The 26038-nt window shown below is 40.7% G+C and overlaps 1 protein-coding gene across 2 annotated transcripts in view; it reads left to right on the top strand.

Annotated features, from left to right (window-relative positions):
• GRID2 (glutamate ionotropic receptor delta type subunit 2) overlaps positions 1-26038 on the top strand; it is a 1094955-nt gene that overhangs the window by 380278 nt on the left and 688639 nt on the right. The gene's annotated exons all lie outside the window — the stretch shown is intronic.

The raw sequence follows: 26038 nt of genomic DNA, 5'->3' as shown, positions 1-26038 counted from the left end.
AAAAACAAAATGTATTAGTATTTCCTGGATGAAAGCATTATAATAAAATATAAATTCATATTAGAGTTTTGGAAAGAAACAGCCTGGCATTGTGGAGTATGAGTAATGACATCACGGGTCCAGCCTCATACACTGGAGTTAACTTTCTGTATTCCAGGTTCATTAGAGAGGCTGGAGTGGAATTTGAATTTAGACCATCTCAGTTCTCTTCTACTGGGTCTAGGATTAAATATAACTATGGCATAGTGGCTTGAGTTTGGACTATGACTCTAGAGACTGGTGGTCAATTCCCCACTGGGCCATGAAACCCACTGGGTGACCTTGGGCATGTCACAGCTCTCAGCCTCTGGGAGGGCAATGACAAACCTCCTCTGAATAAATCTTGCAAAGAAAACCCCATGATACGTTAGCCTTAGGGTCACCATAAATTGGAAACAACTTGGAAGCACACAGCAACGGTACAGTCTCTGCCCATGGGTATAATCATTTGCACATTGGAGTATTATTCCCATATGGAATATTATGCAGTTTATTGTTAATTTCTAACATCTCCATTACCATTTTGAAAGGTTTGGTGTATAGTTCTGTTAGGGAAATATGCTCCCCCTTAAATAAGAAATGTGCACAATATTGTGTGTGTGTGTCAAAATAATTGATATGAGAATCCTGTTTCCATTTGCCTAGGATCAAGCTGTCTGAGCAGTTTTCTCAGCAGATATGTACACATTCAGCGTACTTTGGGGGATTCCATGAATTGGAGTCTGAAAAGGGGAACATTTCTAGTTGTTAATATGTATATGCTTGCTAGCTAGCTTCTGACAATTGGGCTGCATCTACAGTTTGACACCACTTTAACTGCCATGGCTCAATGCTATGGAATTCTGGGATTTGTAGTTTGTAAGTTATTTAGCCTTCTATGTCAGAGAACTCTGTGCCACAACAAATTACAAATCCCAGTTTTCCATAAGAGGAAGCTGACAGTTAAAGTGAATTCAAACTGCATTAATTCTGCAGAGTGCAGCAGCCTGGGTTTTGGCATGTAGATACCTTTGTTATATTATTCATGACTGTAGTCCCACAAATTTTAATGGGAACTGATCAGGGAAAAAGGTTGTAGCTCCATGTCTAGTTTCCTATCTGTGAAGCTCATTAAACTCAATGAGATTACATTTGCGAAGGAATGTATTGAATTGTAGTCAGGGACATAGTCAGGATCTTGAGAAGGGAGGGTCCAGACTAAGTGCCACCATTATAATGGGACTTGGGAGCAATGGTGCAGCAGCATGCACCATTCATTGTATCTAACGTAAGGGGGGGTCTGGGCCCCATGGACCCCCCCCCCCCCGGCTACAGCCCTGTTGTAGTGCTAGTCTCGACCCAACCAAGTTCATTCTATTTCCATGTTATGTAAGTCAATCAGTGAATAGTGTTCTCTTTCAAATTTAATGTTGGAATAAACTGATCAATGTCTTGAATAAGGTTTCTTTAAAAGTATGGCAAAGGTTTATACAGTCTTTCAAATTCTGCACATTTCAGGTTCCTGGGGTCCTTCTGAGATGCTAAGGTTTCTCACTTTGTCAATGCCAAAGCCATGCATCGTTCATCTATATTTCATGCCTTTCACTCATCACCAATAGCTGCTCCTGTTGACAGAGGTGGAGGGCTTTGAGGGATGGAGGGAGAGAAATACATTTGACTTGTATCTTTACTTTTATTTTATCTTATTTCTACTGCTTGCCTTTCCTGGTACGTCACTGCCTCCCCAGTGTGCCCATTTCCCTTTAGTCACATTGTACTCTGGAATGAGCCTGACAACAGAACTCAGTTCTTCTGTAATGGCTTCTCTCATATAGAAACATATGGCTAGGAACTGAGTACCTACTCAGTTGTTTATGAATCAATATTGTTGCCACCATATATACAATTATATTGGAAAACCTTTACCACTGGTATAACCAGTAAAAAGGTGTGTGTGTGTGTGTGTGTGTGTGTGTGTGTGTGTGTGTGTACTTTCTGTACTTTTAATGGGGTTTTCTTGGCAAGTTTCTTGTTTTTGAGGGGGGGTGCCATTGCCATTCTCTGTGGCTGGGAGATTGTGACTTGCCCAATGTCATCCAGTGCATTAACATAGTTGAGCCAGGATTTGGATCCTGGTCTCCAGAGTTATAGGAGCTTATCGCATGAACTTTAAAGCCGGCCAAGCCTCCCGGGTTCAGATGGGACATGGAATTGAGGCAAGGATTATTTTATGCTAAATCACCACCTAATTGCTGGCCACCATCAGTCCAGGTCCAAGCTGGGTCCCAACTGCACTCTGCCAGCACTTTTTAGAAGTCAGAAGCTTTTCAGCTTCTAAAAAGTGCTGGCGTAACATGGCTGGGACCTGGGCTGATGGCAGCCAGTGATTAGGCAGTGATTTAGCATGTGATAATCCCCACCTCCATCGCATTTCCCAGCTGCAGCCCAGGAGGCTTGAGCCAGTTTTTAAATTCATATGATAAGTTCCATAGTCTAACACTCAAACCACTATACCATCCTGCCTCTCATGGTTCTAAGACTACCTTCTAACAATCAACTTTCTCCATCCAAAACAGCAGCCAATCCAACTCTCTAGCCTCCAGATCCTACAGCGACCAAATTTCAGCTCTCTCTTCCAACTGCAACTGCTTTTCCCATCCCACCAATGTTCAAATGCAGTATTTCAAACTCTTCCAATCACCAATCATTTAAACTATTTGAACAGAGCAATTGTTATTTTTGGGTATGCCATTCCATTTCTAAGCAGTGAGTGATGGTGGTTTAGGAATCCTTCCTGATTGATTCCTTCTTTCACGGAACAATGGATGCAAGCCATAAAAAAGGAGATTCCACCTAAACATTAGAAGGAGCCTTCAGACAATAAAGGCTGTTCAACAGTATAACACATTCCCTTGGAGTATGGTGGAGTCTCCTTCTTTGGAGGTTTTAAAACAGAGTCTAGATTGCCATCTGTTGGGGTGCTTTGACTCTGTGTTCCTTCATGGCAGGTTGGACTGGATGGCCCTTCTGATCTCTTCCATCTCTATGATTCTATGGTTCTATAATTCTATATTTCATATTTGGATATGTGATTATATTCATTGTTGAACTTAGGTTTTGTACACAGAAGCTTTTTGCTGTTGAATGGAGACAATAATTCCTCAGGGTCTTCCAACCTGCTGCCAGAATAAAGGAGATTCTTTATTCTTCTGTAGCCAGTAACTACCTAGGAGGCTCTATATTTTTGAATATCCAGCAGAATGCAGCCGCCCGATTCATCGGGCAGGCCATGTTGCTGCTGGGAGCTTTGCCACTGCAAGGCTGCGAATGGGCTTGGTCGAGCCCCAGTGTGCCTTGCTGGGGTGCTCAGGGATGGGATTGGTGGCCAGGGTGGCATGAGGTCCCTCTCTATGGTCTCCCTGGGACCTCCAGGGTGGCCAATTCATCAACTGGCCTTGGGGGCGGGGCGACTTCCCTCCTGGCTCCTCCCACATACTGGCTTATTTAAGGCCACGTGGCTTCCTGCTTGGAGCCATTTTGCTGCTCGCTGCTATTGCTGCTTGGTGCCATCTGCTGCTCGGTGCCATTTGCTGCTCGCTGCTGTTGCTGCTCAGTGCCATCTGCTGCTCGATGCCATCTGCTGCTTGGCTCACCCACCCACCTTCCCTTGGGTGCGTGGTTTTTCATGTCACAACTTCAGGGGCGGCAGCATAGGTCGTGGATCTGGTGGGTGAGGTTTCCAGGGCTGCGTAGCACTGGTTTGGGAGTCTCTTTGGGACACGGGAGTGCTGAGGGCATGCGTTGTGGCCATTGCGGGGGCTACAGTGTGACAGCGTCTCCTGGTGACTAGGGGCTTGATTAAATACATGTGATCGAATGGTTGCATGGATGGATATATGGCGTTCCCTTAGCCCCTAGGCCATCCCGAAGCCTGGCTGTTACCAGGTATTACAGTTCATCATACAACAGCGGGTTGTATGATGATCCAGATCCAGACCTCATGCTTTGGGCCAACCCTACTTTGCTAGCTGGTTGCTTAATAAAGTTGTGGCCTTTCCTCCATATTGCTGGCTCATGTTTTTCTTGTAGCGGTGGCCTCCCAGGCAACTGTCAGTTTCTACCATGGAGGTTCCTCATTCTCCCAAGAAAGAAGGATGAAGGATGACATGATACCAACATACTAAAGGGGCCTCACCAGCAGATAAAATTAAATACATTCTAATCAATCAAGCAATAGTAAATAAACTGAACTTGGAGAAACTCTAAGCTCAACCCTATTTTCTGTTACAGGAAAAAAGTGTATGCTTTCTAAAAACCAAATGACAACTTTAGATGCCCTTAACATGGTACTGATTTTTCGCTACTTGGTCATCAGTTTATTGAAATTGTGGGATGGAGATTATGAACAGAAATATGTTTTTCTCCTTCGTTATCCTAAAATCTAGGGAAATGGACAGGAGGAAGTCAGGCTTTTGGGCTTAACATAATATCTAGTTAGCTATTCAGGGAAAAGGAAATCTGGGTTTGATTGACCTTTAGTCTAATCCTGCAAACATCTCCTTTTGTAGCATAGCATGGCTCTTTCACTGCCTTGTTCTTATCGCCCACTTGACATGCTTTTAATACACCCACACACACACACTACTGTGAGTGTAGCATTTAATAAGATGGTTAAAACCCTGTGTCCCATCAAGAAATAACATAGACTTATGGCTAACCATCATATATAATTTCTACAGCCAATTCAGATATTTAGTATGTATATATTATGATCCCCAACTATGTTGACTTTTTTAACTGTTTACTTCTTCTTTGAAAGCTGGACAGTGAAGAAAGATGACAGGAACAGAATCAACACATTTGCAGTATGGTACTAGAGGAGAGTTCTATGGAACATCAAAATGACTAATAAATGGGTCCTAGAACTAATGATGCCTAAACTCTCCATAGAAACCAAGATGACTAAACTGAGGCTTTCATACTCTGAACATATAATGAGAATACATGATTAATTAGAAAGGACAATAGACTCAGTCAAGGAAGCCAGTGCCCTGAGTTTGCAAGAGCTTAGAAGGATTGTTGATAACAGGGCAAACTGGAGGTCTTTCATTTGTAAAGTTATCATAGATCAATTGGCCAGCAATTAACAACAATGACAACTGAGACTTGGGAGTTCCCAATCCAGCTACTAATCTGTGTCACATAGAAGTGAATGAAACTGTCTGGGTTTCTTATTTTTCTAGTTTTGTTTATTTAAAACTGTGAGAACTTTTCCAAATTTATATTACATTCATCTGTAATAATGATTTCAGGTTTGCATGGAATTTATGCACATATACATTTTGCATGTGGTTTTACCTAATACACATATTTTGACAAGTAGTTTTTCAAATACACCCTCATTGTAACGTTTTTGTGTTCACCTTCCCTAATATATGCATTTTCAATGTATTTTAAATGGAGAACTCTAGTACAAAACATCTGCATCATTCAGTCTTTTATATTTGGTTTTGCTTCCAGATTTCTGTGTCTTCTTGTTCAGCCAATTATTTCCTCCCATGGAAAAGTGTTTACATGATGCAGATGCAGATAAATGAGCAAAATCACAGTCCAATGGACAAGGATGCTGATAGAGCACCTGTGTAACTTCTCTTGCATTAATTCAACCTAGAGGGAGAACATTTTGCACTTAGCACATGCAGATACTAATGCCTGTTTGCTGAAGGATATATATATATATATATACATACATATACATATACATATACATATATATATATATATATATATATATAGCTATTTGACAAGCAGGTTAAATTTTAATACTGTGGCTTTGGAGGTTATCCTGAAAATAAATGAAACCAGAGGCACTAAGTCATTCAGTAGCAAACTTTGATAGTTGCCAATTTCCCCCCCCCCAACTCATTTTCACTTTTGCAGGAAGTAATTGGCTGCCATTCAGACACCTCTTGGAACAAGCATCACTTTAAAGAGAACAACAACAAACTTAAACTTTCAGCAGAGTTGAGAATTATCAAAGGATAAATGCAGAACAGTGGTTGTTTTTCTCTATTGATTGGACAGTAATGAGAAAGATGAAGATTATCATTTCACAGATACAGTAGTTTTCTAAAATTACCCAGGTTTTTTTTGTTTAGTTTTCCACCTACATTGTAAAAGCAAGGATTTCATCAAGTATGAGGAATCTATGGTCTTCGTTGGAGAGACCTACAGTGTGTATGAGTGTATGTGTGTGTGCACCTTCAAGTTGTTAGACCTTCATTAAACCCTTTTGGTTGGGTTGTAATGTATTCAACTGAACATGACATGGTGGATTCCGCTTCTCCTGTTCTTACCCAATAATCATGTCTGTTGTTGAGATTTAGTTATCTAGCCTTAAAAAAAATACAACATAACAAAATAATTGGAATACTTAAAATAATAAGGCTTCTTTAGTTCCCCACTGTTGTTTTGCTGTATCTCAAGGAGGAGAGTCACGGATCTCAGGAAAGGAGAATCTGCTAACTGGGTTCATGCAATGTTATTTATCTTCCTTAAAATTGAGGAATGGACAACCTCCTTCTACATTTGTTTCCAGTCTATGCCCAGGTCCAGTAGCAAGTATTTTTGGCAATGAGTTTTAGACTCTAAACAGCTTCAGACTAACAGGAGTATTTCGGACCTATATATATATTTTCCAGTACCTTATTTCTTGCTGCTTCCTCTAATTGTGTCTGTCAAAGGCTCAAGTATGATCTCTATCTCTAAAGAGTTAACAGAGAAGTTATGAATGGAGGTGCAATTCTCATCAATTTTACATCTCATGGAAATGTAAAATTAGTACCTTACCTATGATTGCCATCATATTTGAAATAGAAATATTTCATTGGCAGATCTTAATAAAGTAATAAAAATATTTTTTATTTCTATCCCACTTTTTGCCAGGCAAGCAAAGCAGCATACATACAACAAGTTAAAATGCATCCATATATACATAATGCCCCCTTAAAACAAGACTAAACAGTATAAGATTAAAATTACATATTAAAATCTGACTAATCCAAATAATCATCATCATGGGCAGAGTTCAATAGATGGGAAATCTTAATAAAATGAATATGAAGCAGTAGGCAAAGGAGGAAATGAGCAAAGTTGGGATACATGGCCAGTGCTGTTGGGTATAGGAGCTTGGGATAAAGTTTTGCTAGCAATAGAAGACAATCAAAACAAACAAACAAAGGCAATCTTCCTTCCCTCTACATCCTCCACAGCCCCAAAAATCTGCCCTCAAGGGCTAGAAAACCCTCCAGAGTCAGTTTCCAGGACTGCAGTGGGAAGGGTGAAAAAACAGGTTTCGTTACATTGGCACTGCAGCACTATTGCTATGTTGGACTGAGGGCAGAAGTTGTTGCTTTGTTCTATTTGCAACTATTTTAACCTGAAGAAATGGTGTCTCTTGAAATGCATAGTAATAATGGAATTCAGCACTGAGGAGTGAAGCAGCTGAACACTATCAGCTTTCATATCATTGCATCAGAAGACATTTTTCCCTAGCATGCCAGAAAACTCCATGTTACTTTCAAAAAATTGTTTTCACTATATTGTGAAGCTGTGTGTGTTTTTTTTTAATGAACAGTTAAAACAACTTGACCACCACCACCCCTGCATTTTCTTGCATACAGTCTTGTACAGCCATATTTTTTCCCCAGTGGTTGTGGGATCAAGGAGAATGTTGGGAATACATTGTTGGATGACTTGACTGAGATTTACTTGCTGTGTTATTCCTATGACAGCTGAAATGAATCTCAGAATAATGCTTTTAACTACAATAGAGCAACTGTAATTATTCATTTCTCTACTCGTGGGAGATAGCATTGCTCAAATTTAAAAGCCATTTAGCTTCAGTGGAGTTCAGTCTTCTTATTTTGCCTTTTCTTCCTACATTCTTCCTACATTTCTATCCTTCTTGCCACATGTGTATATTTCTTTGGAGAATTTTCAAAGAGATGTGCAAAGCCCATTTCATTAAGAAGTCCAATCACGTATCTGTAGGGTTTGACTTCATACTTTTACCAAATAGTAAGGATAAGAATATAAGGAAAGTGGCACTTAAATCTGATAGCTGGATGACTCTCTATAAAGCTGTGATTCAATATGAAGGAAGCACAATATGTTTTTTTCCCTTTAGCTTGCAAGACCTGAAGTTGTATAAATCCTATGAATGAGGGCAGGAAAGTCTGGTTTTGACTGAATTGTGGGGAAATACATGGTGAAGGTTACCCACAATCTCAGACATCGGTGCAAATTGAAAATCACCATGACCAACTATTTTTTAAAAACAAACATGCTTTTGGTAATGATATCAATTTATTCATTCTGTATCTTTGCTTCATTTCATTGATGAGATAGGATAGTGTGCTAAAGTGAAGATAAGAGAACATTTTCATGATCTTTATAACATTTTCCTGATTCAAGGTTGTTTAGGGGAGTCATAAAGGAGATTTAAATTAGGCAAATGCCATTAAAACATTGAATGAACAAAATAGGTTGAAAGCCTGGAATCATGGAACAACTTTGAGAAGCAGAAGTTTATGAAATGGAGGTCCATTAACAGCCCTTAAGGATGTGCTCAAATTTGAGTGAGAAAAATGTTTTCCATTTTGTATTCCAGACCCAGAACTTACATACTAGTAAAAAGCACTGCTCTTGCAAAGTATAATGAGGGAAATGTTTAATTTCCGTCTACATTTATTATCACCTGTAGCACTGTCAGGAGATGTTTCTTTTCAAACACTGCTCTGCTCACAGAAATAACATGCATTTAGACTGAGACTGTATTCCTCTCCTTTCAGTCTAAGAACATGGAATAAACCATTTTTATCTAATAAGAGATGCAGATTATTTCTTTCATTTTGAATATGTAATTTACTGCATTTAGCCTTTTCATTTGAAATGTCATCCTAACATGTAGATAAAGGCAAGAATGGCATATTGAATACATCCTGTCTGCTGTCTGGACCATAGAATAGTTTGCTGTCTTTGGACTCTTCCACATGAGCCCTATTCTCACATCAGTCATGCTACTAAAAGTAGAATAGGAAAATAGTACTTTCAAGCAGCTATCATCACAGCTTCTCTCATTCACATGACTGGAGCTACAGTCCATATTGTGCTCTCTTCCTGACTGTCCCTTACCTTTGTTTTCCTACCTAATGCCCCATCCAGCATGCCTTTAGGGGCATCTAATTTTTTTTTTTTTTTACCCAATTTCTTTCCCAATTCTGGAGCTCTGATAGTGCATTTGATTGATTGATTAAGTGATTGACTGAACTCAAGAAAGAAAGAAAGAAAGAAAGAAAGAAAGAACATAGGAGAATAAACAAACAAAGGTACTACAGGCAATCTGGAAAAGCAAGGGGAAGGGGAAACAAGGGAGAAGTGTTCTGTTTTGCCCTTGGGAAGCTAGCCAGTCCCCCAGTTCAAAACCTCAGCATCTTAAGCACAGAGAAGGAAAGAAAGAGAGTTTGAGTCACCGAGGTGTTTGTAGCAAAAGCAGTGGTTGTTTCATCCAGTCCAGGTCTTTTACAAGTCAGCAGTCAGTCCAGTAAAGCAGTCCAAAAAGTAATTCAAAGAAATAGTCAAAGTCCAGACAGAGTTCTAGGCCAACAGGCAATCAGTCAAGAATTGAGGCACCAGTGTGGCTTTTTCCCAAGGAAGATGGATGGTTGTCAGCCATACTGGACCAAAGCAGGTGCTGGAATATTTATAGCCTCTCCAGGTCTCACAGGTGCTCCCTATTAGCACTGGCTTCTTACCTCAGAATGCTAACATTTCTCCGTTTCTTGACATCTCTCTGCAGGGGTAGGCACAGATAAGTCTGACTCTTCATCTGAGAGTTGTGGTTGTAATAAACTTGCTCTTGTGACTACTGGGAACATAGTCCCTGTGCTGGCTGCAGGTTCACCTCCTGGGGTTGATGACATTGCTACAGCTCTGGCATGTCCCCTGGGCTTTCAACCTTTATATAAGAGCCTTCAAACAGAAGGCATGCCAAGATCTTGAAGGAATGGCATGATAGGAGGAGTGACATTTTGGATCTGGGGACTTGCACTCTTGCCAGGCCATTTACAGGTTTTCCCCATCAATTAAAAAGGACAGGTTAGAGATGGTGTAGACACGGGTTGAAGGTGGCAACATGAGATTAGTATGATTGATGTCACTTCTTTCCTGGTGTAATTGTGGTGTAAAAGATGTGTATATTAATTCCTTTGTTTAAAGGTCATAAGTTTGTATGTGTCTCATACTATTCTTTTACTTGTTGACTGACTGGCTTGTAGTGATGTAAATTCTATACATTTAACTCTTACAGGGAACAATAAAGAATTTGACATTTTATTCCTGAACATGAGAAAGTTGACCAAAACAACAATGTTTTTGAAGAACAGTCCCATTTCTCGAGAAAGTTACCTTAAACTACTGTTTTTGTACTTTTTCCTCCCACTTTCCTCATTTGTTCAACTTAGCTGAGTTGTTTTTAACTAAGGCCGGTTACAGACCGGCACTTTAGTGTGTGACGAGCACGCACTAGGGTTACAAAAGGGCGGTGCTTCCGCACCGCCCTAACCCTAGTGCGTGCTCATCACGCACTAAACGGCGGTGGCCCTTCCATATGGCCGCCGCCATGAGGACGTCACGGCCGCGCCGCCTCTAGACGGGGCGGCGCGTGACGTCCTTGCTCCGCGCCAGGGCGCTTAGTGCGCCCTGAACACGGAGCAGGAAGGAGCTCCGTTTTGGAGCTCCTTCCTGGTTTAGTCCGCTGGGCGCAGCCTTCAGATGGCTGCGCTCAGCGGACTAAAAGAGAAAGGGGCGAAGCAGCCCCTTTCTCTTCTCCCCGCCGCCGCGGGGTGTCCTTGAGGCTTGAAGCCCCAGGGACACCCCTTTTCAGGCTGCAGGGAAGCGGCGTTTTGCTGCTTCCCCGCAGCCTGAAAAGCGGCGGATCGGGATCTCAGCGGCTGTCGTTCTGGCCGCTGAGGCCCTGATACTCCGGGGAAAGGGGCGGGTCCAGACCGCCCCAAATGGGCGGTCTATAACCCACCTAAGTGCAAAGTGCAAAAGTAGTTTGTACTCATTTAACTGAGCAGGAGGAGAGCAGAGGAGGGAATAGAATCTTGTTCTTCCCAGGGGGGTTAGGCTAAACAAACTGCTACAGCCTCTCCTAATTTGTGTATTCTTCCTCAGTGAAATTTTTTGCTGTCTTGGCCACCCTCTGATGTTGTGGACCAGAAATGGATGATGACCAGAAGTGTCCTGGTTTTGATTTGTAACATGTTGGAAAGTGTGAAATATGGCCCTCCCAATCGCTCACCATTATCTGTGTTGGGGTACTGGGAATTACAGTCCAATAACGTTTGGACAACTGTACATTATCTATTTGTGTTCTGGGGCACATGCCTAAAATTGTCTCCATTTGAGGTATACAATTCTGATCATAGAAATGTAGAGCTGTGACTAAGGGTTCATTCCCGCTATGATATGAAGCGATTTGATGATCACTTTATATGTGCCTAGTTCCCATTGGAAACGGTTTCAGATGTGACTGTGATCATTCAGATTCACTTCGAAGCACGACACATGCTAATAAATCACTTTTTTGAACACTAGTTTCTTATCAGTTCTTTTGAAAAGAAGCAATTGGGATGAGTGTTCCACAAGTGGGAACAATAGATCTGATTCACAGATAGCCAGGATGGCAGGCAGAGCCCCAGCAACCTCCCTGATGAGGCACTCTGAGCAGGGGCAGCCTAAGTGATTGAAGCCCCAACAAGAAATGTTAGAGTTGGGGGGGACTCTCAAAGACCATCCAGTCCAACCCCCTTCTCCTATGAAGAAATACATAGGGATACATAGGATCCTAGAGGACATGTAGTTTGACCCCTGTTCAACATCAGGATAGCACTAGAAGATGGGACAAACCTAGGGTTTTCGTGACATAAATAGGAGTTTTGCTATGGGCTTCCCCTGAAGCTCAGACAGTGTGACCCTCACAGATGAGAAGGGGGGGGGTGGCAAATGGCAATGCTCTTCTGCCAAGCAGGAATTCTCAAGAAGGGGCCGGGTGGGGTGCAATGGCAGGAATTCTGCCATGGATAAAACCTAGCATTTGAAGGGATTCCCAGGGGTCATCCAACCCTCCTTTCTACCATGAAGGAATACCTAGGAGTTGGAGCTGAGAGCATGTGACTTACCCAAGGTCACCCAGTGAATTTCTGTTTGTCAAATCACTAGGAGAGGGTGCCTGAGAGGGCTGCCCCTTGGGGGCAAGGCACCTGAGTCCTTCCCCTGTCCCACCATTGGTCCTCCAGAGTTTCCTTCTGTCAGGTCCAGCATGCCCGAGGGGACATGGGAGTAAGGCTGGCTGCAGCAGCAGACTTGGACGCAGAGCCTGTGGTGGGAAGGAGGGCTCCCAGGAATGGTGTGGGGATGGGAGGGAGGCCATCTTCAACCCATTTGCAGTCAGGGGCTTAGTGGCTTCCATACTGGGTGGACACATGCCTGCCTTCCAGCCTTATGTCCAAAAGCACCCTCTATTTTGAAGCACGGGCTCACTCCCACTAGTGGGAATGACATGGAATAAGGACGCAATTTGCTTCCATAGTGGAGCTACACATCGGCCTACATCGAATCTGTGACCTGATGTCAATGCAAATCACAAACCAATTTAAAAACAAGTGGGAATGAGCCCCAAATGTTCTTTGCTGTTTGGAGTCAGAGAAAACAGCCATCTGGTACATTTTTGAAAGAGTTTGAAAGCTACAGGGATCTGCCTTGGACAGTGACAGCAGTTCCTTTCTCTTCTCACTGATCTTAACTGAGGTAGCTTCCTCTGGGAATTTCTCACTGGTGGCTATCATTTCCTCTTCTCAGGAGGCTTCTGGAATAATGTTCCACCACTTCAAAGGGCCCTGCTTGGAGAGGTAGCTTCCAATGGGGCTCATTTTCTCCCCAAGAAGATTTACTATAATGGAGCTACCAGTGAAGATGAGACTGAAACTTTTGAAGGATTTTGCTGAGCTCCATTTAAAACCACTTCTGCTGCAGATAATATCCTCCAATATTTCAAGTTGAATGTTCTGCTCAGATTTTGATCTTTACTTGAAAGAATAATTTGGCTGTATGTCTGCTGTTGCTAGACTGACTACTGGATAGATCTAGTGATTCTTGGTACCTGTGCCAAATTGTGTATTCCTTGCCCTAAGATTTTAAGTTGGCATTCTACTTCACTGAATTTTGCTGTATAGAAAGAACTTCCTGTTCAGATAGAAATTTGTTTTGGGGGATTTATGTTTATTGACTGCTTGTATTCTGCTTGTATTGTTGTTATTGTGTGTCTTCCAGTTGTTTTCCACTTATGGCAACCCTAAGGAGAACCTATCATACGGTTTTCTTAGCAAGTTTCTTCCAAGGAGGTTGGGCATTGCCATCTTCTGAGACTGAGAGAGCGAGACTTGTCCAGGGTCACCAAGTAGGTTTACATGGCCAAGTCAGGATTCAAACCCAGGTCTCCAGCATTATAGTCCAATGCTCAAACCACTACACTACACTGGCTTTTCATATTTAGAATTTGTATTCTTTCTCTCCCCCCCCCCCCTCCTCTTTCAAATTAGCTGCTATAAGTAAAATATAAAGACTTGGCGGCAGGATATACTTTTTGTATAAAATGATCAGTCATAATCTTGCTAACTTTCCTCTCTTTTAATCAAGAGTCTGTCTCCTGAACAAACAATTTACTTTTAAAATGCAGAAGGAAGAAAGGCAAAGCTTGGTGCACAAGTGTATTATTTCCTTCCTTGATGTCTAAAAACAACATTAACTCAGATGTCTGTCCCTCTGCCACATGTTTTTGACCTTGCTACATTTGATTATGACTCTTGGGAGTGATTCAAGATAAGCCACACAAATGTAATTTCTACAACTCATAAATGCAGAGACACAGCAGGACTCCATGCTAGTTCCATCAACTTCAGCTTAACATCCGTTCAGTACTGACCTGCAGTGGCAGGGGTGGGGGGAACCCCTCCTATTGCCTGGTCCTTTTAGAGGCTGTTCTGTCTTTCAAACTCTTTTTTCAAAGGTCTAACAATTCCCAATAGTTTCTTATGGTCGATATGCAGTCCCAAAGTGCATCAGGAGTTGAGAATACTCAAGCACCAATCTCTTAATGAGGCAAGGAGAATACTCATTTAATTTCAACCATTTTGCCCATGGATGAATGTGTATGTTTTGTGTGTGTGTGTGTGTGTAAAACTCATTTCACGGAGAGACTGGAAAGAAAAGTGTGACTTAGAATCAATTAAATTGGAAATGCCTTAGATTAATGAACAGGCCTGTCAATATGAGGAATGTAATCATTGCAAAGTCCCCACATACTTAATGACATTTTAAAGTCATTACTTCAACCACTCTGCAGTATCCATCCCTGTAATTTAGTAAGAGCACTTATACTTCCCAAAGAAGAGACCAGAGAAGGCTTATTTATATGTATACCTACTACTGAATCATAGATTTGGACCACAACAGGCATCTTGTGTAGCTCACTGTCATGGCAGAATCAACTGCTAAAGCACCCTTAAGAAAAGGCAATCTAATATCTGTTTGTTTTTAAATGGTGAATGAGAGTCAACAGTTATTGAGATTGGTTGTTGTTGTTGTTGTTGTTGTATGCCTTCCAGTCATTTCCAACTAATGTGGATCTTTCCCCAAGGGAAATCTATCATGGGATTTTCTTGGCTAGATTTGTTTGGAGGAGGTTTGCCATTCCATTCCCCTGAGGCTGACCATCAACTAACTCTGGCCATTGGGAAGTTCGTCCTAACATTTAGTTGGAATCTGTGTTCTGTACATCCATATGAAATGAGTCCACGTACTCTTGGCATTTTTGGCATCTTCAGGCAAAAATCACACAACTCCTTACATAGAACATAGTTCCACGTAAGATTTTTAAAAAATCACTTCCCCTGCCTAAATAGATGCAGAGGAATGCAGCATACATTTTAATAAGACGAGCATCTGTACCATAAGACATGGTGTTTTCCCTAGAGCTTTCATTTGTAATGATATGTGGAACTTATCAGGCAGAAAGGCAATAGAACATCAAGGATTTAAAGTAAAGATTAAATCAAAAAAGAAGAGAAATATGATTTCAAAACACTCTGCCAGATGCTGCCAAGATTTAGTCAATTTTCAGCAGTGAATGAGGTCAAATGTATGGTTAAACATATCACATTGTAGTTCTTATAGTCTGTGTCGGTACCAGTTTGTGACTATATCATGTATGACTATAGGAAACGTATCAAAGTGCAGCAATAACTGTGAATTTCAGCTCCAGATGGGGATTAATGGAAGTTTCAGGAATCAGGTAGGAAAATGAAATGAACTCTGTTAAGCAAATTACAGGAGTTTGCTCTTAGTAAGTGAGAAATTCCACCTTTATTGGATAGAACAGCAGCTAAATGATTGAGCTGTAAACCAGAAAACCTTTTTGTTCAGATTCTGCCCTTACCATTAACTTACTAGGTACCCTAAGGCAAGCTAAATTTTACCTTCCAACTGTAGTTAAGAATCGTTGGAGTGTTTCGTGTATTTTTACTTTCTAGATTAATATACAGATGAGAATGTCATTATCCTTCAGATGGTGTTCTTCTCCCAATCTTGTGATGCAGGTCTTGACAAAAGAAGAAGAAGAAGAAGAAGAAAATAATGCATAAAAATGTAATTTACAAAAATATGTAGAGTTTAAATGTGTCGAGTTTTCTGTTTTCAGTGTGTGTTAAGTTTTAAGCATTGAAACAGGATAGAAGGAGTGTGTGATTGCACAACTTGCCTGGAATCTTATTAGTGTTTGTAGTTTTTCCAGTCTCCTGCAGGAGTCGAAGGGTTGAAAGTAAATGTGGATATTAGAAAACATTTGGAAAAAATACCCAAACAATAGGTTTGCTAGGTTTAGGAAAACTCTGATGAGGCCAATCCTGGCTAAGTGTCTTAGCTCTTTGATACTTATTCTCTGTGAAAAATGCATGGGGTTTTTTGCTTGCAATTTAACTTGGTTGGAGGAATGGATTAGGTTAGAAGATGCAGATATGCTTAACTATGAAGGGGCAGAGCTTAGAAACGGCTGGAACGGCTACCTGTGGTACAACAAGAGTGCAATCCATAAAGATTTCTACAATAATCCAATAAGGAGAGGGTTAATGAATACATGGAAGGTTGTAAAGGCTAAATTCTACTCAAAAACCCCGCTTTGGGTCTCAGCGCAAGAAGCCTTTGCCAACAGATGGGATACACAATCTAAGTGGGTAAGGTACAGTGATATCCTTGAATCAAATACTAGCAAGGAGTTAACAATAAAATCTAGAGAACAACTGGCTGAAGAAGGAAATAGAATCAATTGGTTCACTTATTATCAAATCAAAAATAGATTTCTTCAAGACCTGAAATCTGATGGTATAGAAACCCAATTACTAGAAATTGATAAACTGCTTATGGATAATATGGACAAAAAGATCTCTAAATATTATACTTTATTGCGGGAAAGAGATTTTGAACAGGAGCCAATCAAACAATATATGATAGATTGGGCAAAAGATATGGGTAAAGAAATTCCTTTAGAAGCCTAGGAAAGGGCTTGGAGTCATACTAATGCCTTCACCCAATGTATGAATTATAAAGAAAATTTTATCAAAGTCAGCAACAGATGGTACTACACTCCTGCGAGATTAAAAAAAATGGGCAAATTAAAATATGATAAATGTTGGAGGTGTCAGAAAGACAAAGGGACAATGATGCATATGTGGTGGGGCTGCGCAAAGGTGAAACCCTTCTGGGACGAGATCCATAGTATAATTCAACAAATCTTTAATATTGGATATAAAAAAGACCAGAACTATATTTGTTGAACATGACCTATTTTATTAAAAATAATGACGAATGTAAATATTGGAAAACTATACTGTATATGATAACCGCAGCCAGACTGATTATTGCAAATCACTGGAAAGACACTAATGTAACACAACTAGAGGAATGGCTTATCAAGTTAAATGATATTAGACAAATGGACCTGATCTCCTGTAGTTTAAAGAGGGGAAGTAAAAATGAGAGGACACAGTTGGAATGGAAAAAAGTGGTGTCCTTTTTGAAAAAAAGGTGGAAATTGGAGGACAGTCTGGTCGAAGCCTTCTCATAATGGTTAATCACTAGAAACTCTTCAAAAATAACATCGATGTGGAAACAAGGTTAATTTTGAATGTCCAGTTCACTTTTCTTTGAACGTTTATATTAGCTAGGGTTGCAATATTTTGGTACTAAATAATGTTGGAGAAAAACTTATAAATACACCATGGGAAATGTTGATAACAATGGGAGATCTTCAATTAATTGAGTGTATATAAATCTAAGCAAGAATACATATATAATTAAGGAATCTTCATAAGAGGGGAATTTAAAGCTAGGAAGTAGAACATTTGCTGAAATTAAAGCTTTGTTATTTTGCAACCTGAATTGTATAGACAACATACGTCATTATGTATTCAGGAACAAACTTGTTTTTTCTGTATGGCAAAATTTAATAAAAAATTATATATATATAAAAAAACAAAGATTGTGGGATAGACAAAGTAACTGCTAAATGGATCTGTAATTGGTTGACCGGCCGAACCTAAAGGGTGCTCAACAACCTTTTCATCCTGGAGGGGAGTGACCAGTGGAGTCCCACAGGGCTCTGTCCTGGGCCCAGTGTTATTCAACATCTTTATCAATCACCTGGATGACAGAATTGGGAGCATACTTATCAAATTTGCAGATGACACCAAATTAAGAGGAACAGCTAATACTCCAGAGGACAGGATCAACATTCAAAATGATCAACATTCAAAATGATCTGAATAGACTAGAAAGCTGGGCCAAAGCTAACAAAATGAAATTCAACACAGAGAAATGTAAGGTACTGCACTTAGGGCAGAAAAATGAAATGCACAGATATAGGATGGGGGACACCTGACTGAATGAAACTACATGTGAAAGTGATCTGGGAGTCCAAGTAGACTAACAAGTTGAACATGAGTCAACAGTGCGATGCGGCAGCTAAAAAGGCCAATGCAATTTTAGGCTGCATCAATAAAAGTATAGTGTCTAGATCAAGAGAAGTAATAGTGCCACTGTATTATGCTCTGGTCAGGCCCCACCTGGAATACTGTGTCCAGTTCTGGGCACCACAATTCAAAAAGGACATTGAGAAACTGGAGCGTGTCCAGAGGAGGGCGACTAAAATGGTGAAAGGTCTGGAAACCTTGTCCTATGAGGAACTACTCAGGGAGCTGGGGATGTTTAGCCTGGAGAAGAGAAGGTTAAGAGGTGATATGATAGCCCTGTTTAAATATTTGAAGGGATGTCATATTGAGGAGGGAGCAAGCTTGTTTTCTGCTGCTCCAGAGAACAGGACCCAGAACAATGGATGCAAGCTACAGGAAAAGAGATTCCACCTCAACTTTAGGAGGAACTTCCTGACAGTAAGGGCTGTCCGACAGTGGAACACACTCCCTCGGAGTGTAGTGGAGTCTCCTTCCTTGGAGGTCTTTAAGCAGTGGCTAGATGGGGATACTTTGATTTGGATTTCCTGCATGGCAGGGGGTTGGACTGGATGGCCCATGCGGTCTCTTCCAACTCTATGTTTCTATGATTGTCTATGCAAGTGCAGTACACCAACCATGCCTATGATAATAGCTTTCAGTTAGATCTTTGGAAGCTGCTTCATATGTGCAAGTCAGCACTTCAGGCTACAGATATCAAGCTGACATTTGCTTGAGAACCTAGTGGTCTCATTGGTCTAATCTGCTCTCCAGAATTAAAGCAATATGACACAGCTTTAACTGCCATGATGCAATGCAATGGGATTCTGGGTTTGTAATTTTGTGAGATATTTAGCCTTTTCCAGCAGAGAGCTCTGGTGCCACAACAAGCTACAAATCCCAGGATTCCATAGAATGGAACCATGGCAGTTAGAATGGTGTCACGCTGCATTATTTCTGCAGTGCAAATTAGATCACTGTTGCTCAATACAGTCAACACTGAAAACAGAATATATGGTGTGTGTGCAGGATGGGATTGGAGGGGGAGCAGAAATTTAGATTACAGAGTAGAATAAAAGGGCTGGGAAGAAGCTGTTTGTGATTCTCCTTAACCCTTATAAACAGTTTTCATATATCTTAGCAATGTTAAGTGATCATTTGTAGAAGGGCAAGGAATAGATAATAAAACTAATGTTTAGAAAACACTATGACTGGCATATTGTTAGTGACATAACATTAGTGTTATTATACTAAACTACCCTGAGTAGTACCCGAGGACACAGAATAGATTCCCTGACCCACTGACATTTTGAGTGAGAAAGAGAGAGACATTCATCCATCCTAAGCTGTGGGAAATGCTAGTGATATTTTGAAAAAAACTTTGGTACATAGCATTATGGCCTAAATAACCTAAATGCAGCAGATCCTGCCTGATTTTGGAAACCAATTAAAGTTACCAGTAGCCCTTCCCATTAGTACTTGGATGGGAGGCTGCCAATAAGTACCAGGGTTTTATAGGTTATATTTCAGAGGAAGGGAACTGCCAAAACCATCTCTTGCCTAAGTATTCCTTGCCTAAGACCCCTATGAAATTTGCAAGGTCATCATAAGGTACATACACACAGAGAGAGGGGGAATGGCAAAAGAGTGATAAAGAGTACAGCTCAGATTCATTTGGCTTGAGAGTCTCCTTTGGCCACTGCCCTTGAACTCAAGCTACAATTTCAAAGAGAAAAATATGATACAGTCTCTTTCTTGGTTCTATACCATAGCAGGTTTTTAAATAGCAGGACAGACCGATGAGAAAATGTTGTGATAGAAAGATAAAATATCAGATCCTTGCCCAGATTATGAGTCCATTGTTAAGCAGATCAAGGAAACAAAATACATTCAGAAGGATTGCCAAAATGTTAAGTCAAAGCACCAATTCATATATCACATGAAAGCAGGGGAGGAAACTGTTGTAGTTCTCTGGTAGAGGGTATGGACCCTGAGAATTTTCCACTGATTTCCCCCAAATTGCCTACATTCATAAATTGGGGCAAAACCCTCATTTTCAGCCTAAACAACAGTCCCAACAGCTCTGGAATGTTGAAAAATGATGTGTCAAGGGCCCCCTACTCCCCAAACAGAAAGAAATTATTTTGAAAATGTCCCCCAAAAGCAAACAAGAGTGATACAGTGTTACTTCAAGTCACCCAAATGATAGATACAAAGTTATACCATGGGTCTCTGGAATGCCCAAAAATCAGGTGCTGCAGCCTTCTGGGTTCCAGGGCATGCTCACCAATGTATTAAGGCATTGTATTCAATCTAACCAGAGTACCACTGCTAGAATAAAACTTCTACAATTAGACTTTACTGAAAGTAAGCTCTATTGAACAAATCCCAGGTTAAGAAAAAAATCCTAATTAAAATATCCCTGCAGTGAGATAAAGGGAGAGGGAGGGAGGAATAAGGACTGGGGAAAAGAGAGAGAGAGACTCACCAGAAGGTATTTATTTTGTTAAATTGATCTTGAGTCATTAAATTGTGATGATTTTGATCACAGCTGTGATTAGTGTCCAACTACAAAGCTGCCTCGGAAGTACAAAAAGGAAAAAGGGAACAAAAGAAATTATGGGAAATCATTAAAGTCCCTTTCTTTTAACTACACAACTGTCTGTCAGGCTAGCAAATGTGTTTCCTTGGTCTATTTTGCCCAAATAGATGGGAAATATCATGAGGATAAATATGCATTGGTTGAGCATCAGTAAATGTAACCATGGACAACAGAGTGATGGTTTCTTTGCTTTTGCTCTGTTAAAGAGAAGAAAACAACCATCTTTGTTCTGTGTTTGAATAATAGGAACAAAATGCTCCGAGCAGATTGTTGTCCTATTTGCAGGAGCTGACTACTAATTATGTTTGTCTTTCCAAGTAATCGATGAAAAGCAAATCCATTGTTCTTCAATGAAGGCCCAAGAAGTGATTGATTATAGTCACATGTTTTGTCAAAGGCAGAGAAAGATACACCTTATCAAATTGTGCCAGGAATATTTTCTATGAATTGGTTACCACTGAAGACTATTAATAAAACCACAAACTGTGGCAACAAAACAAGGAAGCTCAGCTAAGGCAAATTTAACTTGTTGATTTTTTTTTAAAAAATACATATGTATCTGCTTCTGTCTGTGTTAAATAAGGTGCTGGAATACAGCTAAACAGGATGGGACCAAGCAATCATAAGCTTTATTATTTTGCAGGAATTATAGAGAAGTTATGCCTCCACACACCCCTATGTACTGGGGGCAAATTTTCATTTTTTCGCCAAAAGAATTTTTTTTTGGATCTTGGAGGCAACAAAAAATGCTCCTGAAGGCCACATGAGGTTCATGATCCATGGCTCATACTTTCCTCACCCCTGATATAACATCAAAACATACAATGACACATATCTGCTGGTCGCACATGCCCAGAAATATCTATAGTCCATTAAGTCTTGGTTGATCATTACTAATATGAAAAACAGGAAAAAGCAGCTAACTCATGAGGAGCAGAATACTTTTGTTTCCTACCACACAACTCTTTTGCCTTTCCATGAGTGTATGCTCAATGGTGTCAGTATAATTGGAAGCAAAGTGTACAAAGTCTTTCATCAAAGTGATCATCTCTGAAGGAATAGAAGCACAGCCAAATAAATTGGCAAAAAAGAATTTTTTTTCTGTGAAAGCACGTTGCTCAAGGCCAAGGAAACAAGGACAAGATTTTGTCTTCAAAGTTTGTGCATGCCTGTTTAGCAACTCTTGTGACTGATTCTTTCCTTTCAGTCATCTCCATCTATAAACTAGTGAAGCACAGGACTAAGAAAATGCAACTAGTTTCCCTTCAGTTTTGCTTGTATTGGGTGTTATAAGTACTGAGATATGTGATATTGCCCTCCAGTGATTCTCAAACTCTGGTTTGAGACTTCTGGTCACAGTTGCTCAAGGGGGACACAAGGCTTGGAAGTTCTGATCCCTCCTCCTCCTCCAAACTTTTTTAATGTGTAAAATTTACACATTGAGTTATATACTGAATTTACTCAAACAAAACTGTTTTAATTTGAACAATATCAATTCCTTATAAAATGTTGAAATATGAATATACATGAATGTGTGAATGAAAATATGAACACTGAATAAAAATATTTTTTATTCAGATACCATGTTGAGTGTGGGGGGGTGCAACATCCACATGGAGATGCGAAGAAGGGTCCCAAGGATGAAAGTTTTGAGTACTACTGCTGTGTTCCATAGTTTCTATACATTTATATGTTTCAGACTCAGCTATTATCTTTTTTCCCTATATATATAAGTTGTACGTTATCTCACCTAACCTAGTGCCCTCTCATTATCCCCACCAACATGGCCATATGCAATCCTAGGCCCTAACTATGGATAAGGCTTTGTGGTCCAAAACAGGGAGGATCTAAGGCAGCCATCAGGGAGTTAGGTAAGACCAAACAAGCCCTCTAGGTGTGAAGGAGAGAAGACCAGGCAGAGGTCACGATGCTGGACAGAATACATGAGAGAGCAGGCTCTTGGCCACAGATGGGTACTATGAATCCTTCAGATCTTGTTCAGCTGTGTTGCTCCTAGCCATCTCAAATGTGAGAAGTAATGGGAGACTACATTCAACAATACAATAGAATACAATATTCACTATAGAGACAGAATAGCTCAGTTTGAACAAAAGGCACTGAGTTGAAGGTTTCATAGGGTCTACTCTTCTGGGCTTAGCCATTGGAAGTCTGGCCATAAGACAGGCCAGTACAGAAGTTTAGATCTGGTCCTTGAAGAACAAGCTTAGTTTACCAGCATTGATGCAGAAATAGATCTCTGATAATAGAGTACTATAGTTACCCTCTAAAGCCAGATTACTATGAACCTAAATTGAAACATAACATAAATCCTGATAGATAAGATGAAATACCTATCATCTATCTATCTATCTATCTATCTATCTATCTATCTATCTATCTATCTATCTATCTATCTATCTATTACCTGGGGCCAACTAGATGCTTATGAGAAACCCAGGAGAGAACATGAGTGTAATAATACCTTCTAGCAACTGATAGCCTTATCTTCCATGAAGATATATGGCACCTTACAGACAGGGAGTTTTCAGTGTGTGGGAACCATTAATCATTAGTTCCCCATATACAGTTCCATTACATTTAGCTGTAGTCCAGGACTGGCATATAATACTGCACAATGGTTAGAGTGTTGGACTAGGATTGGGAATATCCACTGGGCAATGTCAGATTAGTCAGGTTCTCTTAGCCTAGCCCAATCCTGATTGTTGTAAGGATAAATATGAAGAGCGGGATCATATACCACAGTGCCTTGAGCTCATTGAAGAAAAGGCAGGAAATGTTAGAAGCAAGCAAACAACAGAAAACCTCATAAGCAGAAAGAACAGCAGGTGTAGAGCATTGAAAAGTTAGCTTTTGGGCAACAGCTTTCAGACACACACATACACCTGCCCAAGCCAGCATGCCTACAGTAACTTTCCCAAGTTGTGAACAGGTGGGTAAAGTGATCTAATGGTACCTATTAACAATGCATTCCTAGTGACTTTCAAACTCCCAAGAAAAGTCTTCATATAGTAGTAGGAAAGATAGAAGCAAATATCAGAAAGACCTTAAGGTAAAGCCCAGGGAAGAATCTTATCAAAGCAAGCCACTGAAAACAATCCCTCTTTGCAGCTCTGCTCACCTTATATTGTTATAACCTTGGGCAACAGCTTTACTTCTGACTTTGCATTTTTATCTTCTTCAACTGCTTTATCTGCAATGCACAGGTGCTGTTAGGCTTTATTAAAAAAAACCTTTGATACTATTGATTAGTATCATCCTAGAATTCTTCCTTCTTCCTTCTCTGTTCCCTTCTCATTTTGCCTGCAACACATCCAGGGAGAGGAGGACCTCAGCTTATCTTTACCACAAAAGTGTATCACTTCTCCCCATCCCCAACATAATTATATCACATTGACTTAACAGACTTGGCAATAAGCTGAGCGTAACTTATCACTCCGTGCCAACCAAGACAAATTGGCTGTGAAACCGAGTCCTGCATACACATGGGCTCCTGCTGCTTACTGTGACAAATGAAGCCTCAGAAGCACAACAGACCCATCTCATTTGCACTGCAATATGCTTATAATCCTATTGGGGCTTGTCTACACTGGTGAAAAATGCTATACTTATAAGGCCAATGCTGGCCGTAAGGGATTTCCCGTCCCCTGGTGTCACCTGGTTGGGAGGGGCTGTTGGAAGGGACCAAAAGGGTATGCTAGACCCCCTACTTTGCTGTGGTGGCAGATGTCTTCTCATGAGGATGTGTCCACCACCACCACAGTAAGTCAGCCTTTCCTTTGCTGCTTCAGCAGAGGTCTACCCATGGTGAAACTTCTGCCATTGTGCTTGGCCCTCTCCTTTGCTAATGTGTTGGAGGTGTCCTCATGAGTAGGCTACCACTACTGCAGCAAATTCAGGAGGGGTATAGCAGGAGGAGGGCTGCACCCTCTAGTGACATCATTGCTGGCAATCCTGGTGATGTATGTCTACTTATGCAGAGGATGTATGTTTTTCTGCCATTACCTTGACTTTGCTATGAACCAAGCAAAATCAAGGTAAATCCCAATATTTCCTGGGATTTTGGTGTGTTGATAACTGGATTGGATCTGATTCATTCCAATCCAGTTTTCCACTCACCAAGAGTGAATAACATTTTCTCTAGGCTATGCAATGGCAGTTTGGTGGTGCCTGAGCACAGCTCCACTCCCTTATCCAAATAGGAAGTTTACTGGCAAGTCGAGTACATGAGACATATCATTTTGAATTAATGGCCTTGTGGACCATCAGCATAAGTCTCCTGGCAGAATTTTACGCTTCATTAGTGCCAGAGAGGATCGAACACATGACAACTTTGCTTATATTTATGCAGGTCTGCTTAGGGTTTAGCTGCCTATTAGGGATGGGTGAGAATTCTGCTTATATCAGATTTGACCTGACTGCTTCAAAATTTGGAAATATTTTTTTATTTATCTGATAGGGAAAAAAAAACATATTTAAAAAAAATATTGTTGCAGGAAGCAAAACTGACAGTTTCATTTTGGTTGAGGGGCTTTGAAGCATCAAACTCTTAAAAGTTGGTATTTGAATCCCTGTGTATGAAATATGAATTTTGTATTTAGACTTGGTCCCATCTCCAAGATATCTTATTATGAATGTATATGCAAATACATATTAGATGTGAGAGCTGGACAGTTAAGAAAGAAGATAGGGGAGGAAATCAATGCATTTGAGATGTGGTGCTGCAGAAGAGTGTTGAGGATCCCATGGATGGCCGAACAGATAAACTAATGAGTCCTAGAGCAAATCAAACCAGAGTTCTCACTGGAAGCCATGAAGACAAAACTGAGGCTGTTGTACTTCAGGCATATCATGAGAAGGGAGGACTCACTGGAAAAAAAAAACACAATAATACTGGAACAGTTGGGGAGAAGTAGAAAGAGAGGAAGGCCACATGCTAGATGGATGGACTTTATTAAGGAGTCCGGCCAGAGAGAGGAGAAGGAGAGGAGCTGCTTGGCAGCCATTTTGAGACCGTGTGCTTGAGACCGTGTGCTCGTTGCTGAAGGGGCGGAGCTTCTGTGAGTCACATCTGTGAGTCACAAGGGTGAGGAGCTAGCAGACTAGCTTTATATACCACCTTCCAGAGCCATCCAGAACAGTCCGGCCAGAGAGAGGAGAAGGAGAGGAGCTGCTTGGCAGCCATTTTGAGACCGTGCGCTTGAGACCGTGTGCTCGTTGCTGAAGGGGCGGAGCTTATGTGAGTCACATCTGTGAGTCACAAGGGGGAGGAGCTAGC

This window comes from Sceloporus occidentalis, unplaced genomic scaffold (assembly GCF_023333645.1).
Source record: "Sceloporus occidentalis isolate IW3139 unplaced genomic scaffold, rSceOcc1.0.p SCAF_5, whole genome shotgun sequence".
In the NCBI taxonomy this organism is placed as follows: Eukaryota; Metazoa; Chordata; class Lepidosauria; order Squamata; family Phrynosomatidae; genus Sceloporus; species Sceloporus occidentalis.
Note: the sequence above shows the minus strand (reverse complement) of the source record. Positions and strands in the feature narration are given on the sequence as shown.